Source organism: Pteropus alecto, unplaced genomic scaffold (assembly GCF_000325575.1).
Source record: "Pteropus alecto unplaced genomic scaffold, ASM32557v1 scaffold92, whole genome shotgun sequence".
Classification (NCBI taxonomy): domain Eukaryota; kingdom Metazoa; phylum Chordata; class Mammalia; order Chiroptera; family Pteropodidae; genus Pteropus; species Pteropus alecto.
This window is the reverse complement of record NW_006432447.1, coordinates 7865827-7880282: the sequence shown is the minus strand read 5'-3', so window position 1 is coordinate 7880282 and position 14456 is coordinate 7865827. Positions and strand designations below refer to the sequence as shown.

The 14456-nt window shown below is 36.0% G+C and overlaps 1 long non-coding RNA gene across 1 annotated transcript; it reads left to right on the top strand.

The window, feature by feature from the left end:
* The first annotated feature begins 40 nt into the window (after positions 1 to 40).
* LOC107195347 lies at positions 41 to 14448 on the top strand. The gene is made up of 5 exons (XR_001516470.2): positions 41 to 332; positions 5920 to 5951; positions 12555 to 12668; positions 13204 to 13260; positions 14224 to 14448. It is a non-coding gene; the product is annotated as an uncharacterized LOC107195347 (long non-coding RNA).
* The last annotated feature ends 8 nt before the right edge of the window (positions 14449 to 14456 follow it).

Below are 14456 nucleotides of genomic sequence, written 5' to 3'. Positions count from 1 at the left end.
GGCTGCGCGCACGCACGCGGGGCGTCTCTCAGCTGCCTCTACCAGGCTCGAGGCTCCCTGACTTGGTGCATGCTTCACAAGTGAGCACTGGCCTGGGCTCAGAGTTGCTCTCCCTCCGCTGCTGCTGTTTCCGTCCAGTCTCCTACCTTGACCCAGCGCTCCTCTCTGAAGGCACTTGGGAATCTGAGGAATTTATTAAGCGCCTGCTGTGTGCCTCGCACTAAGTGTCGCTCAGTATACAAGAAGTTGGTATGCCCGGCAAGACAGTACCAGCCAAGAAAACGCTTTTAGGCTTTACAGCCTGAGACCATCAGGAACAATCTTTCGACGAGGTGAGGTTTTTTGACTTTTTGCAACTACGGGCACTGGAGATGGGAAAGAGAAAATTACAGTATTTGGGGGAAGGGTGGGGTATAGGTGATATGAAAAATGAAAAGAAATGGGGGAACCATTTTAGATTTTAAAGTCAGAGAAAAGGTAGAGTTGGCATCTTCTCTTTTACCCTGTCTTGTGTTCTTGCCCCTTCCACCTGTTAATTCGGGCTTCCAAACTCTTCAGGTTTGGAGCTCTGCGAGAAAGGACAGGAGAGAGGGCAAGAAAGGCTCCTGTTTGATTGACACTGCTGTGAGCTGGATGTTGGTACTCTTTGGACTTAGTAAACCATTAAAGCTGACCTCCTTTCTCTTAGAGTTTTGTAAATTCTTCAAAGACTTTTCGTAACTGGGAATCTTTAATCTGTAGTTCTCTTGATCTGGGCTGGTGCAGCTCTATTCCAGCTGTTGCTCACTCCTTTCCCAGCTGTAAGGAATCTAGTTATAGTTTAAGAATCCTCTCTGCTAATGTTTGTTCATTCCTCCAAGGTGTTCCCTTGGACAAATCCAGGATAATCTACACTGGTTCATTTCCCCCAGAGGCCTACACAGGTCAGTTTTCCTGGGAAGCAGACTCTGAGATGGAGATAACCATGCAAGATGTCTATTAGGGAGTACTTTTGGGGTCAACACCTATGGAAAAGATGGAAAGAAGCAAGATTGGGCAGAGGGAGAAGTTGAGCTCTGCTGCAGTCTTAATAGAGGCCTCAACCAATCTACAGGGAGTTCCGAAGCTGAGATGGCCCTGTAAAGTTGTCCTAAATTGGGGCAGGGAGCTGGGATTTTATACCCTTATACCAGCCAGTTATCAGTTCTCCTTAGCCCAAACAATCCCTGTAGGGGCAGTTGAGGGCTGTCTGCTGGCATCATTTCCAGTGGCTGGAAGAACAAGTCTTTCAAGTCATCATGACATATACCACAATAGGAAACACAATCTTTGCCCCAAAGAACTCTGGGGATGCAGGCCAATTCTAAGTCCCTCCATCAAAATAGCTAGTCGTCCTTTCTCTTACCTTTTAGGTTTTCTTCAGGAGAGAATCAGACATCAGGCTTTTGTGTTCTTTAAACTCCAGGAGATGCATATTAAGCTCTTCAGATAGTTTCCTGGGATAAAGGAAACACTCCCACCATCACTTTATCTCAAGAATTCTTTCCCTTTTAAAGTCCTTTCTGATCTGCAACTTCTAATTCTTGTATCTTCAATGTAGATCTGTGGTTTAAGGATCATTCCACTAGGTTTCTGACCATGTCCTTTGAAAAATTCTACATCTTAGTCTTGCACCTCCTTTGGAATGTGCCTCAGCTGAAGACTTACAATATCATGCTTGCATAATGAAATAAAAATCCATCGCCCGTTCTCTCCAAACCAATTACAAACTACAGTAACTTCCCACAACTTGTGGAGTAAATTCAGATTCTGCAGCCTGAGACAGAGTGCCCCAAAGCAATGAATCTCCTCTTTTCCCACCTCTCCTCCATCCAGAAACACCCTTTGACGTACCTTCACCCTAGTCAGGCTGATTTTCCTCTCCTCAAATGTGGTTTCTATTTCCTTTCACTACTTTTTGCCAACCCTCACTTCTTTCAAAGTCTAGCATCTTTCTCTAAGAAACTGTCTCTGGATAATTACACCTTTCAAGAGTTTATCACATCAATAGTTTCAGCAATCCTCACCTACTATGTGCAAAGCATTGTACTCAACTATTTTCCTGACCTTGGTCTTTGTTATATTTACGTTCTATAATCTTGGTTTTTTTTTTTTTTTGGTAGTTGTTATTGTTATTGTTGTTATACTATTTGTTCTTTAGATTCACCACCAACAACTCTTATTGAGTTCTTGCTGAAAACATAATGTAATACAAATGACTGATGACTCAAAGAAATGTCAAATGTGGCTCTAGCTCTCAAAAAGCATATGAATTGTCACTGCCTTCTTTAATACCCTTTAAGTAGTTTTCAGATGTTCCCAAACACAAATTCAGATTTCCTGACATCATGGAGACTTCCCCCTATATAGAAGTTACTGGCTATCTTTCTCATCAAGGCCAATATGTATAAATTCAGCAAGCATACTGACCTTGAATAACCCTTGATTAATGCCTAAGTGACCTGAGTGACTCCAGAGGTGATTAAATACAAAATGCTAGCAGCTACTCAGAATAGTAGTATGTTTGGTTTTTAGCATATTTCTTAATCCTAAAACATCACAGAATTTTATAATTTGCAGCTTCATAATTTGTTTCCCTTTATGTTGAATTTAACTCACATGCTTCAGTTTGTATTTTGAAAGGCTAACTTTGAATACAGATATATAGTGAGGAATAAAGCCTTTGGCAGGCAGCTGTGGTTGGTTAAAGATGCCTACAATTTTTTTAACACTCCTCCCATTGAAAGGTAAAATTTATGATGAAGACAGGCTACATAATTTGTGAGACTTAGTGCATAATGAAAATGTAGTGCCCTTTGTTCAAAAATTATAAAGAATTTCAAGATGGCAACAGTAGAGCATTAAATCAAGCATGGGGCCCTTTTGAGTTCAGGGACCTATGCAGCTGCACTTGAAGTTCTTCAAGGGGTAGCATACCCATAACTGTAGCCTGTTTGTGACTCCTCCCTTTGAATTTGTTTGGGCTCTATGACTGCTTTGACCAATAAACTATGGCAGAAATGACACTGCCAGTTTGAACACAGACCTTGAGAGAATGGCAACTTCTATTTCCTGTGTCTTGGAACACTCTCTCTGGGAGGCTTGAGCCACCATGCAAGGAGACTTACCACACCAGCTGATACTGCCAGACTGGAGTGGTTAAGTGTAGGCATTCTGTGCAGCAGCCCCAGTTGAGTCCAGCCTTCTGGCCAAGGCACATGAAGCGAAGCCGTCTTGGACTCTTCACACCAGCCCATTTGTCAGCCTTTTACAACTCCCAAGGCACATGAAGCGAAGCCGTCTTGGACTCTTCCAAGACTCACCAGCCCATTTGTCAGCCTTTTACAACTAAGTGACTTGAGTTGATGCCACAGGGAGAGCAGATGAATCATCCAGCCAATCTCTGCCCAATTACTGACTCACAAAATCATGAGATATAATAAAATTGTTGTTGGCTTAAGTCACTGAATTTGGGGATAATTTCTTTGTACAGCTGGAACAAGAGAAAAATTTCCACACAATTGGTCAAGGTAGCTTGTAACATTAATAAATAATGCTGCCATCTTTTTTAAAAATGTGATTTGTAAAATAAATATCATTTCTGTAGGTTAGTGTGTGTTTGGTTCCCAGACTATGAATCTCTATCACTTGGAACAGTTGTTAAAAACAGATCCATTGAATTTTAATTTCTGAGACTGGAGCTTGCAAATTTGCATGTTTAGTTAACTTCCAGGTGCTACTTAGGTAATTTAAGATCTCAGAACCACTGAGACTGCATAAAAACTGTGGCTAGGGATGATGTAATTCCTTGCCACTCAAAGTCTGATCCATAGATAGCAGCATCAGCATCACTTTGAAGCTTGTTAGGAATCAGATTCTCAGGCGCTATCACAAACCTACTGAATCACAACACGCAGATTAAAAAGATCCCCGGGTAATTTTAATATACCTTAAAATTTGAGAAACATTGCTGTAGAACGATGATTCTTAACTTTGCTTGTATAACACAATTACATGGAGAACTTAAAATACTGCTGCCTCAGAGCAATTAGATCCGAGTCTCCAGGGGTGGAGGTCTGGCCATTGTTTTTTAATAGCTCCTCAGATGATTTTAATCAGTAGTCAAGGGAGTAAACCAATAGTTTCATCCTGTGCCATTTCATTATTGTCAAAATGTGTGCAATCCCCCTTGGTAACCATCTTAGCATATGTTTGCATGCATCTAGTTTCCTATATAAACTTTTTTCATCACAGTTTATCACAGCGAGTACACATATGATTCTGACCATTTTGATAGCATGTGCTTCAATTATAGAGATGGATATGGCATCACAAGTGGCCAAAATATCCCTGAGAAAATTTATCACCTTGAGATAAAAGACCTATCTAATTGGAAATGCTACACGGAATAATACATAGTCTTCGAAGAGTAAGGAATTTTACAGAAGGAAGGGTTTCTACTTCTCATTAAAATTGTCAGCCTTAAGCCAGACTGGTCCTACTCTTTTCTACTAAGTGTAGTCTAATTCCTAAGGTCTTTTGCCACAAAGTCTATAAGTATGACTCTGATTTCAGTAATTATGTAATTAGTAATGCTTAATCTGATTAAGCATCTGTGATTTAACTTTTTTACCAGTAGGGGGCAGTATAACTCAGGAAAAATTAATTCGGCTGATAATTTGTATATATAAAAGAATCATCTTTCTCATGATACTGACAACTTTAAATTTTTCAGTTCAAGTGCAGTTATTTTCAGCAGTGATAATCTACAATGCCTTACTTAGTTCCCATCACAAGTAATAACATGACTCTGGAAATTAGTCATGAAACAGACACGAGCAGGAGTCTGCAAACTTATTCTATAGAGGACCAGATAGTAAATATTTTACCCTTTATGGGCCATATGGTCTCTGTCTCAATTACTGAACTCTGCCATTATAGCACGAAAACAGCCACATACAATACATAAGTGAGTGGTCATGTCTGCATTCTAGTTGACCTTTATTTACAAAAAACAGGTAGTGGGGCAGATTTGGCTTGAGGGCTATAGTTTGCTGACCCCTCAAGTAGAGGGGTAGTTTTCGAACATGGATAGTTTTCAGAAGTACCTAGGGAGCTTGTTAAATATTTAGAGTCCTGGACCTCACATCAAATCTACTGAATCAAAATATCTGTGGATGGGGCCCAGGCATTTGAAATTTTTAAAGTCCCTACATGATTCTGAAGGAAATACTAATTTAGTAACCACTAGGCCAAAATAAATTAACTGCTCCTTTTAAAGAACTACACGGTCCTCCTTGGCCTATTAGAATATTTTCAGTATTTGAATAACTATCCACAGTATATAGGAGCTAAATGTAAAGCTTCGACTCAGATTGTCTCTGTACAATCTGTAAAACACTTGTAAAACACTTCACAAGTAATATATGGATGAAAATGGTAGATTTTAACTTTCAGAGTTTAAAACATGGAACAGTTTTTCTTTTAGATAAGATTTATTCAAGGTTATAAAATTTTTACTAATTTTGTCATAACAATGATAGGAATTTTTATGTATGAGTTTTAGCCTCAGTCTATAGAGTACCTCTGTAGGTACTCTACAAGCACATCAATGATCTCAGTCTTATATAAATGTTTGTATGAAGCCACTAGTTTGGGAATTGTTTTGTACCATAGCACATCATAGCCTGTTCTGACAAAGGGACATAGAATTATTTTGAACAGAAAAGGAGAGGAGATTGAAGAAAATGGTAAAAAGAGAAGAGTGGAGAGAGATGATGGAATGGCGTGCAGTATCTCCCTACAATATCCCAAATCTTCAATACATTTACAACTTCAAAATACTTGCTGTGATTGGATTTTTTATTTTCTCTCTCTCTCTCTTTTTTTTTTTTTTTGCAGAAACCAGTGGAAGGGAAGAGTTTAATACCAAGGTGAGTACTAGGGTGAAACAAATGCAACACACAGATATAGTGGGGAAGAAACTTGGGTAAGAATATTTTACATACGGAGTATTCATTCCTCATGAAATGTGTCTCTAAAGATAGGGATGCGCTGGGCTGTTTCACCTTGGACTAAGCAAATGTATGGATATATAGATAGAAACCATGCTTTAAAAGAGCTGCTATGGGTTTTGTTAAGAATGCGATAGCATATACTTTTACTTGTGGTCCTAAAGCATACTGCATATTTCAGACATTTGTTTAACAAATAAAGCAGTTTTAGTTTTCTGGAGCAGAAGCTGCCTCTGGGATGCAAGAAGCCATTTATTTCTTGCTTGCTGAGGAATGTCCTTTTGTTTCTCAAGTTCAGAGCTATTCTCTCCCCTCCTTCCACTCCCACTCATGTTCATTTGTGAAGTTGAATATAACCTTAATTTTTTCTATGGGACCACCCAGTCCAAGTCTGGTAGCCAGTGTCCACTTCAGGCTGTGATTAGTGACTATTACTTCTTACCCATGCTCATGATCCACATGGCAGGAAGAAGGCAAGGAGCCTTTAATCACCTCCCACAGAGGACGAATGAAGTCTTCTTCACTGCTGTATCAATGTGAGAAAGGATATGCCTTTTCCAACTTAAGTCAGACACTGAGGAGAAAGTTAGCTGAGATCTGTAGCTGAGAGAGAAAAACACTTCACAAGTAATATATGGATGAAAATGGTAGATTTTAACTTTCAGAGTTTAAAACATGGAACAGTTTTTCTTTTAGATAAGATTTATTCAAGGTTATAAAATTTTTACTAATTTTGTCATAACAATGATAGGAATTTTTATGTATGAGTTTTAGCCTCAGTCTATAAATGAGTTGTGTCGGAATAACTAATTTAATAATCTGGTATTTAGTATTTGAAGCATATTTTCTCAAGAAACAATGTTAGACAAAGTGGTTATTGTTTCAGCTTAGCATATAGAATACCATTTATGCTAAGTGCAGAATAAAAACAATTCAAATGCCGTTGTAATATGTATTCTATGAAACCATGATTTTAGCATATTTACTCAGATTATTTAGGAACACATCTATCTTTGAGTAGATGTCACCCTTGCTCATGTTTGTGGCCTGCTAGACACCATGAAGAGGATACCTACAGAAAGAAAAAGAGTGGAGAAGAAATAAATGAAATAGCATAGGGAAACAATAGAAAAATCAACAAAACTAAGGTGTTTTTTATTTTTTTGAAAAGATAAACAGAATTGACAAACCTTTAACCAGACTAAGAAAAAATAAGACAATGATTGCAAAAACTCCTTGACGTTGATCTTAACAGTGATTTTTTTGGATATGACAGCAAAAGCACAAAGAACAAAAATAATAATAAAAAAAAGTGGGATTACATCAAATTAAAAAACTTCTGTATAGCAAAAAATCCAACTAATCAACCAACCAACAACCAAACAAAAAATCAACAAAATGAAAAGGCAACCTATGGAAAATATTTGCAAACCATATATCTAACAAGAGGTTAATATCCAAAATATATAAGACATTTGTACAACTCAATAGCAAAAAGACAAAAAATAATTCAATTAAAAATGGGCAAAGGACAAGAGTAAACATTTTTCCAAAGAAGACATAAAAATGGCCAACAGGTATATTAAATAGTGTTCAACATCACTAATTATCAGGGAAATACAAATTAATACCACAATGAGATTTTATCTCATACCTGGTAGAATGGCTCTTATCAAAAAGACAAGAGATGACAGATGTTGGCAAAGGTATAAAGAACCCTTTTGCCCTACTGTTGAAATGTAAACTGGTACAGCTATTATGGAAAATAGTATGGAGATGCCTCAAAAATTTAAAAATAGAACTACTATATGATCTGGCAATCTCACTTCTAAGTATATATTTGAAGGAAATGAAATCACTATCTTGAAGAGATATCTTTACCCTATGTTTACTGCAGCATTTTTCACAATAGCCAAGACATGGAAACAACCTAAATATCAGTTGACAGATGAATAAAGCAACTGTGGTATACACACAATGAGATATTATTTAGCTTTAAAAAAGAACGAAATCCTGCCATTTGTGACAACACGGATGGACTAAGCATTATGCTAAGTGAAATATGCCAGACAAGGACAAATACTGCATGATCTCACCTATATGTGGATCCTGAAAAAGTCAAATTTATAGAAGCAAAGAGTAGAACAATAGTTATCAGAAATAGGGGGAGTTGGGGAGATGTTGGCCAAAGTGTACAAATTTTCAGTTATATGATGAATAAATTCTGAGGATCTAATGTATAGTATGGTGACAAGTTAAAATATTGTATACTTGAAATTTGCTAAGAGAGTAGATCTTTCTTCTCACAACACACCCCAAAATGATACCTATACAAGATGATAGATCTGTCAATTAACCATACTGTGGTAGTCATTTCACAATATATATGTATGTTGAATCATTTTGTACTAAATTTACACAATGTTATTTTTCAATTATATCTTAATAAACCTGGAAAAATGTGATCCCACAACATACTCATCCAAACAACCAAAATAAAATGAAAAACAGAATTCCAAGTGTCATAAGGACAAGGATTTGGAGCAACTAGAACTTTTCTACACTGAGAGAGTATAAATTGACACAAGCACTTTGGAAAGTTGTTGGATAATATCTCTTAAAGTTACATATCCCAGCTATTTTAGTCTTAGGCATAATCCTTACAGAAATGCATACATACATTTACCATAATCCTTACAGAAATACATACATACATTTACCAAAAATTGCATACATACATTTACCAAAAAAAAAATAGTTATTTACAACATTCAAGTTCCCATCAACAGTAAAATGGACAAATATATGGTGGTGTAGTCACAATGAAATACTACACAATTATGAAAATGAATAAATTACTTCAGTAAGCAACAACATAATTATATTTCACCAATGTGGAGCTAAAGAAGCAGACCCAAATTTTTGAGTTTATGTTTCTGATGTCATTTATAGTATATTCCAAAGCAGGCAAAAGTAATTTATGATGTTAAAGGTCAGTAGTTTCCTTTAGCAAGAAAGAGACTGAGAGCTTGTAGGGTGCTGGTAGTGTTCTATTCTTTGATATGTACTTTTTCATCTGGAAGGTAGTAACATGACTTATTCACTTTATAAAAATTAACTGATTAATCATTTCACAATATTTATAAATTAAACCATCATACTGTATACCTAAAACTTATACAGTAATGTATATCAAGTATTTCTTAATAAAACTGGAAAAAGTAACTGCTTTACACTTAAGATTTGTACACTTTTCTCTGTCTACTTATTTTAATAAAGAAAATTTACTTTAAAAAAAGAAAAGAAAAAAGAGGACATCTATAGCCACAGGTCAAAGTGGGCACATTCTGTTGGTTTGAATCTGATGCTCTAGCAGAGAGGGGACCTGGAGGAAGGGACAAGGACCAAGTTGTTATATGACTTCTATTGCTTGGATCCTAGCAAGATTTTGTGTTAGTTATTTGACTTCCTGCACTTAAGTTTCATTTGAAAATGGAGATAGTTCACTTCATAGCAGTTGTAGAAAGCCAAACGAGTAAACTAAAAGTGTTATAATTCATTATGTTTTGTTCCTCAGGGATCCAGAAAACACACTACTTAATTTAGCTAAATTCTCTTTTCTAAGTAACTCAGTAGGGTGACCCTAAAGAAAATTTGACAAACCTGACAGATACATGTATTTAAGTCTTTGAAGCCTATTTTGATTGACAGTCCAAGACTCAGGCTCTCCGTGACAGAAAAAAATACTGGCATATCTATATCCTTAAGCACACATCACCACAGTCCTAAAAATTGGTGTCTCTTGACTTCTTTTGTGACTTTTCCATTTTGAACCAATCAAACCTTTCCACAAAGATGGTCTGTTAGATTCTGACATCAAAAGGCAGAAAATTCCAGACGCCTTAGCAACATCTGAGTTGTTTTCAATAATCAGTTTTTCAGATGACAGCAGACTCATAAATCAAATTGAACCAAACCAGAACAAAACAATATCCACAAAAATGCTACCCTGAAAATGGAGGAAAGTTATTTATCATCATGCAAAAAACCTAACTAGAATAGAATACGATTTTAGTCTTGACAAAGCATTAGTTGGTAGCACAGAATTACAGGGTGTAGCAATTAGGGAGTAGTTTGCTTAATCACTTTTTATTACCTATAATTAACTTTTCTCCACTTCTGTTGGACTCAAGGAGTCTCCCCGAAACTGTGTCTTTGGCTTTTCTTTCAGTGTGCTTGGGTTTTGAGTGGCCCCATCTTTATCCATGAGGTCATCTGCATACAAGTGACATTTAAATCCACCCTCCTTCCCTTGAACTTCTCCTCTGTGTTCATTTTCACATTACCTTTAGTCAATTGTACTTCATTTGTAATTTAAATTGTACCTGGTGAAAGTCCATCTTCTAATCATTCCCATTGAAGGTAGCCACAGTCCCTTTTCTTTCTCACACCATTTAGTCTTCAAGTCTGGCAATTATTATTGTGTCTCACTACTTTTTCACAAGGCCAGTTTATGTAAATTTACACAATTCCCAATCATTACGAAGTTTCCAGAGATTCGAGTCCACCACTCTTGCCTCGCCTTCTGCCTTCTACAGGTTAATTTTGATCCTTGGTGTTTACCCATAATTTCCCTTGGGAGTAGTTTAAAAATATCACCTAAAAAGAAACTTCAGCTCCATTTAAAAACTATTCTTTCTCTTTCTCCTCTATGTACTGTTTATTATTTAGAATTGTTCACTTTTTCTTTAAAGGATTTTATTTTTATATTTTTACTTTTTTTCATTTAAAAAATTTTTATATTTTTTAATTACAGTTGACATTCAGGATTATTTTATATTAGTTTCAAGTGTACAGCGTAGTGGTTAGACAGTTACATACTTTATGAAGTGATCTCCCCAATTAGTCTAGTACCCATCTAACAGCATACAGTTATTGAAATATTATTGACTGTATTCCCTATGCTGTACTTTTCATCTCCTCGACTATTTCATAACTACCAAAATGTACTTTTTAATTCCTTCACCTTTTTCACCCAGCCTTCCTACCCCTCTCCCATTCGGCAACCATCAGTTTGTTTTCTGGACCTATGAGTCTGTTTGTTTGTTTGTTTGTTCTGTTCTGTAGATTCCAAATGTAAGTGAGATCATGTTTTTCTTTATTTGACTTGTTTCACTTAGCATAATACCTTCCAGGTCCATCCATCTTGTAACAAATGGTAAGATTTTATTCTTTTTTATGGCCAAGTAATATTCCAGGATTTTAGATTTTCATGACATCTTTTTCATCTCTGTGCAGTTTTAGAGTCACAACAATATCGCCCAGAATGTTGGAGCTACATTATCACCATATTCCATTCTCTATCACCGATCCTTTCCAGTTAATTTCTGAGACTTTCCAAAGCTTTGGATTAGCGGAAAGGAAAAAAGGAGGCAGTGAGACATATCAGAGTTCAAATACCAGCTCTGTCAGCAGCGTGACTTTTGGCAAGTTACTTTACCTCTCTGAACCTGCTTTTTTTCTGTTAGGCCTTTTTTCCCCTTAATAGTAAAATGGAGTTGGTAATATGTGCATTATAGACGGGCCATAAGAATGATATTTGGTGTCACCGTAGTTGCTAGCTTTGTCTGGCATGATCCCTTGCTAAGTCAATGGTAGCTCTTTCCTCCCTCACCTCCACTACCATCCCAACCCCTTGCATCCGGGGACTAAATAGAACCAATTTCATGAAAGTTTTACAGGGTTGATTCACACTGAAGTAGGTTCTGACATTATATGTATTGTTAATAAAAATCAAATATGTAGCTACTACTTCCATGTAGTTCGCTTACAGGAAAACCTCGACTATGTGAAATACCAAGTAGGAACAATAAACACAAGATATAAAGGTTAAAAGTCATGAGGATAATATGTATCGAAAGAGAGCATAATTGACCTGCATTTATGACATAAAAATGGTTATAAAATTTAAATGCTGAACAGAACTTTAGTGAAAATATCAGCTAACTTCACCATAGTGCCTAGTGTTTTGCACCGGATGTATAGTGGTATCTCATTGGCATTTTAACTGATATTTCCCTAATGATTAATAATGTGGAACACATTTATTATGTGCTTATTGGCCATTTGTATATTTCATTTTTTGACCTGCTCAGAGATACTGTATATTCATGAATAGATCCCATGCTTATCCTCTGCCTGTTTCCTCATGTATAAAATACAGATAATAATAAAATGCTATACATCTATGGATAAAAATTTATGTGACTCCTGGATGATAGTATAGGATAGTTAATTGCAAAATATTGTAGCCTATAAGATATCTTAGTTCATATGTTACACGCCGGGACAGACCTGTTTTCTTTTCACATATTCATAGAAGATAAAAATGTAATAAAAATGCATGCATCATTTCACTTTAATGATAAAAGTAAATTCATTATATTTAAGATAAACAGTTTCTTGAAAGAAAAGATAGATCATTGGAAGCAGATTCAATTGCCATTGTGTGTAATACCTTAGGAAATTGAAGAAGAAAGAAAAGCCTTAATGAAGAGGATACATTCTCAAGACACCTTTTGCTATCAGACACAGCTGTGCTTTCTGAAACATAACCATGGGCAGTTACTCTCCTTGGTAGGTAATACCAGAATTTACTACTTTTCCTTATGGATTCACACCATCTTGCTTATATCAAATTGCCTCCTTTAGATTATGGAATCATAGACTCATAGAGTTGTAGACATGGAAGATTGTAAGGTTATCTTGTCTAGTTTTATTGTTGTGAGAACTGAGGCTCAAAGAGTTTCAGTGTTTTCTCAAAAACTGGTATTTCCTAAATATCAGTGCTAGCTCCTAGACCAGACCTGAAGTGTCTTGTTTTCTACTCTGCAGTTTTATATAGCTCTACATTGAGTAAAAGAAGTTAGTTAATAAGTAAATTTTAAAAAACAGAGCTACCTTTAAATGAAAAACAGGACACTTCAGAATTTGTATTTTTTACCATAAAATGCATTAGTCCAAGAACCAACACGCTTTCTCGTTCAAAAGCAATGATTTTATTGTGTTTCCAGTATAACAGGAAAGAAGCTACCAAACTCTAGAATGTGGAAAATTGTGTCTTTAAAAGAGGTGCAAATTATGACGCTCACAGTTTGTCATTTGCTTATAGAGTAGATCCTGCTTTACAAGGCTTTCTACCAGATGTCGGAAGGCAAAACTTTTGGAGGTATTTTCCATTTGATACTTAAGAGAAAATGTATACATCTGAAAACCTCTTTTAAATTTACTTCAAAGGAAAAAATATCTGCTGTAACGACTCTTCAGCTTATTTGTGAAAAATGAATTGTCATTTCATTTTAGAACAAGGTAAACAAAGCCATAAAAAGCACAGCTCAGAACTGTCAGAGATACATACGGCTTTTAAATCAGAAAGGAAGCTCACTGCTGCATTTTAAGCCAGTGCTTTGTTATAGCAAACTAAGTAAGTTGTTGAAATGATGAATTTTTTAAAAAACCATTCTAGTGTTATGGTGATAAACATGCTGTCTACACTCTTGTTAACTACTGCAGAGCATGACAAATGAGACCAATCCACTGAACTTTGTGGAATAAATTCCTTTCTATAGGCTGTGTGGAAAGCTTGTTATTATCTAGATTTATTTTAAGTTATATGGACTGTTGTTTGGACAAAATATAGTTCTAATAATTGCCAATGAAAAGGACCCAACTAAATGCTATGACTTGAGTTACTTCCCCTGAAAATGTGTTTCATCCACACTTAAGCGTCCAGATAGACATATTGGAAGATAAGATAATCTGAAGCTTTTTGTGACTCTTTCCGAAAATTAATTGGGAAGATATTGAATACAGGATTTTAAAAGTTCAGTCAATATATTTGACTCAGTGAGCCTAGCTTAGCTAAATTACCCATTTATTTCTCATCACATTTTCCTACAGAACATTAAAGTATTCTAATTAGATTCTCACAGAATAAATTACAGTGCTATACTGGCAGTTACTGTTTACATTTTATTGACTTAAGTGTCTATTTTTGTTTTTTGAAAACTTGGACCAATGACTATTTGTGCAGCTGATATAAATGAGTTGGTGTAGGCTTTTGACTGTGAGCCCATTTCAAAAGTGAATAGTTTTGGCTGTGGTTAGAGGGTATCTATAAGTTCTTTTGCAGGTTGAAAGAGTGAATTGCAGAGGGCTGGACATTTACACTTCAATTTCTGGTACCTGGTTCATAGATCCCTCTAAGACCTAATGCTAAGAATGAGTTCCATCTGTAGAAGCACTAAGCAAAGGTAAAACTTGGTATTTTCTTTTTTTGTCACATTTTTCTTAATAGAAATGGAAATAGAGATGTTAAAAAACTGAATTTACCAAATAGTTCTTTTTTGGGAGTTAAGTCAGCAG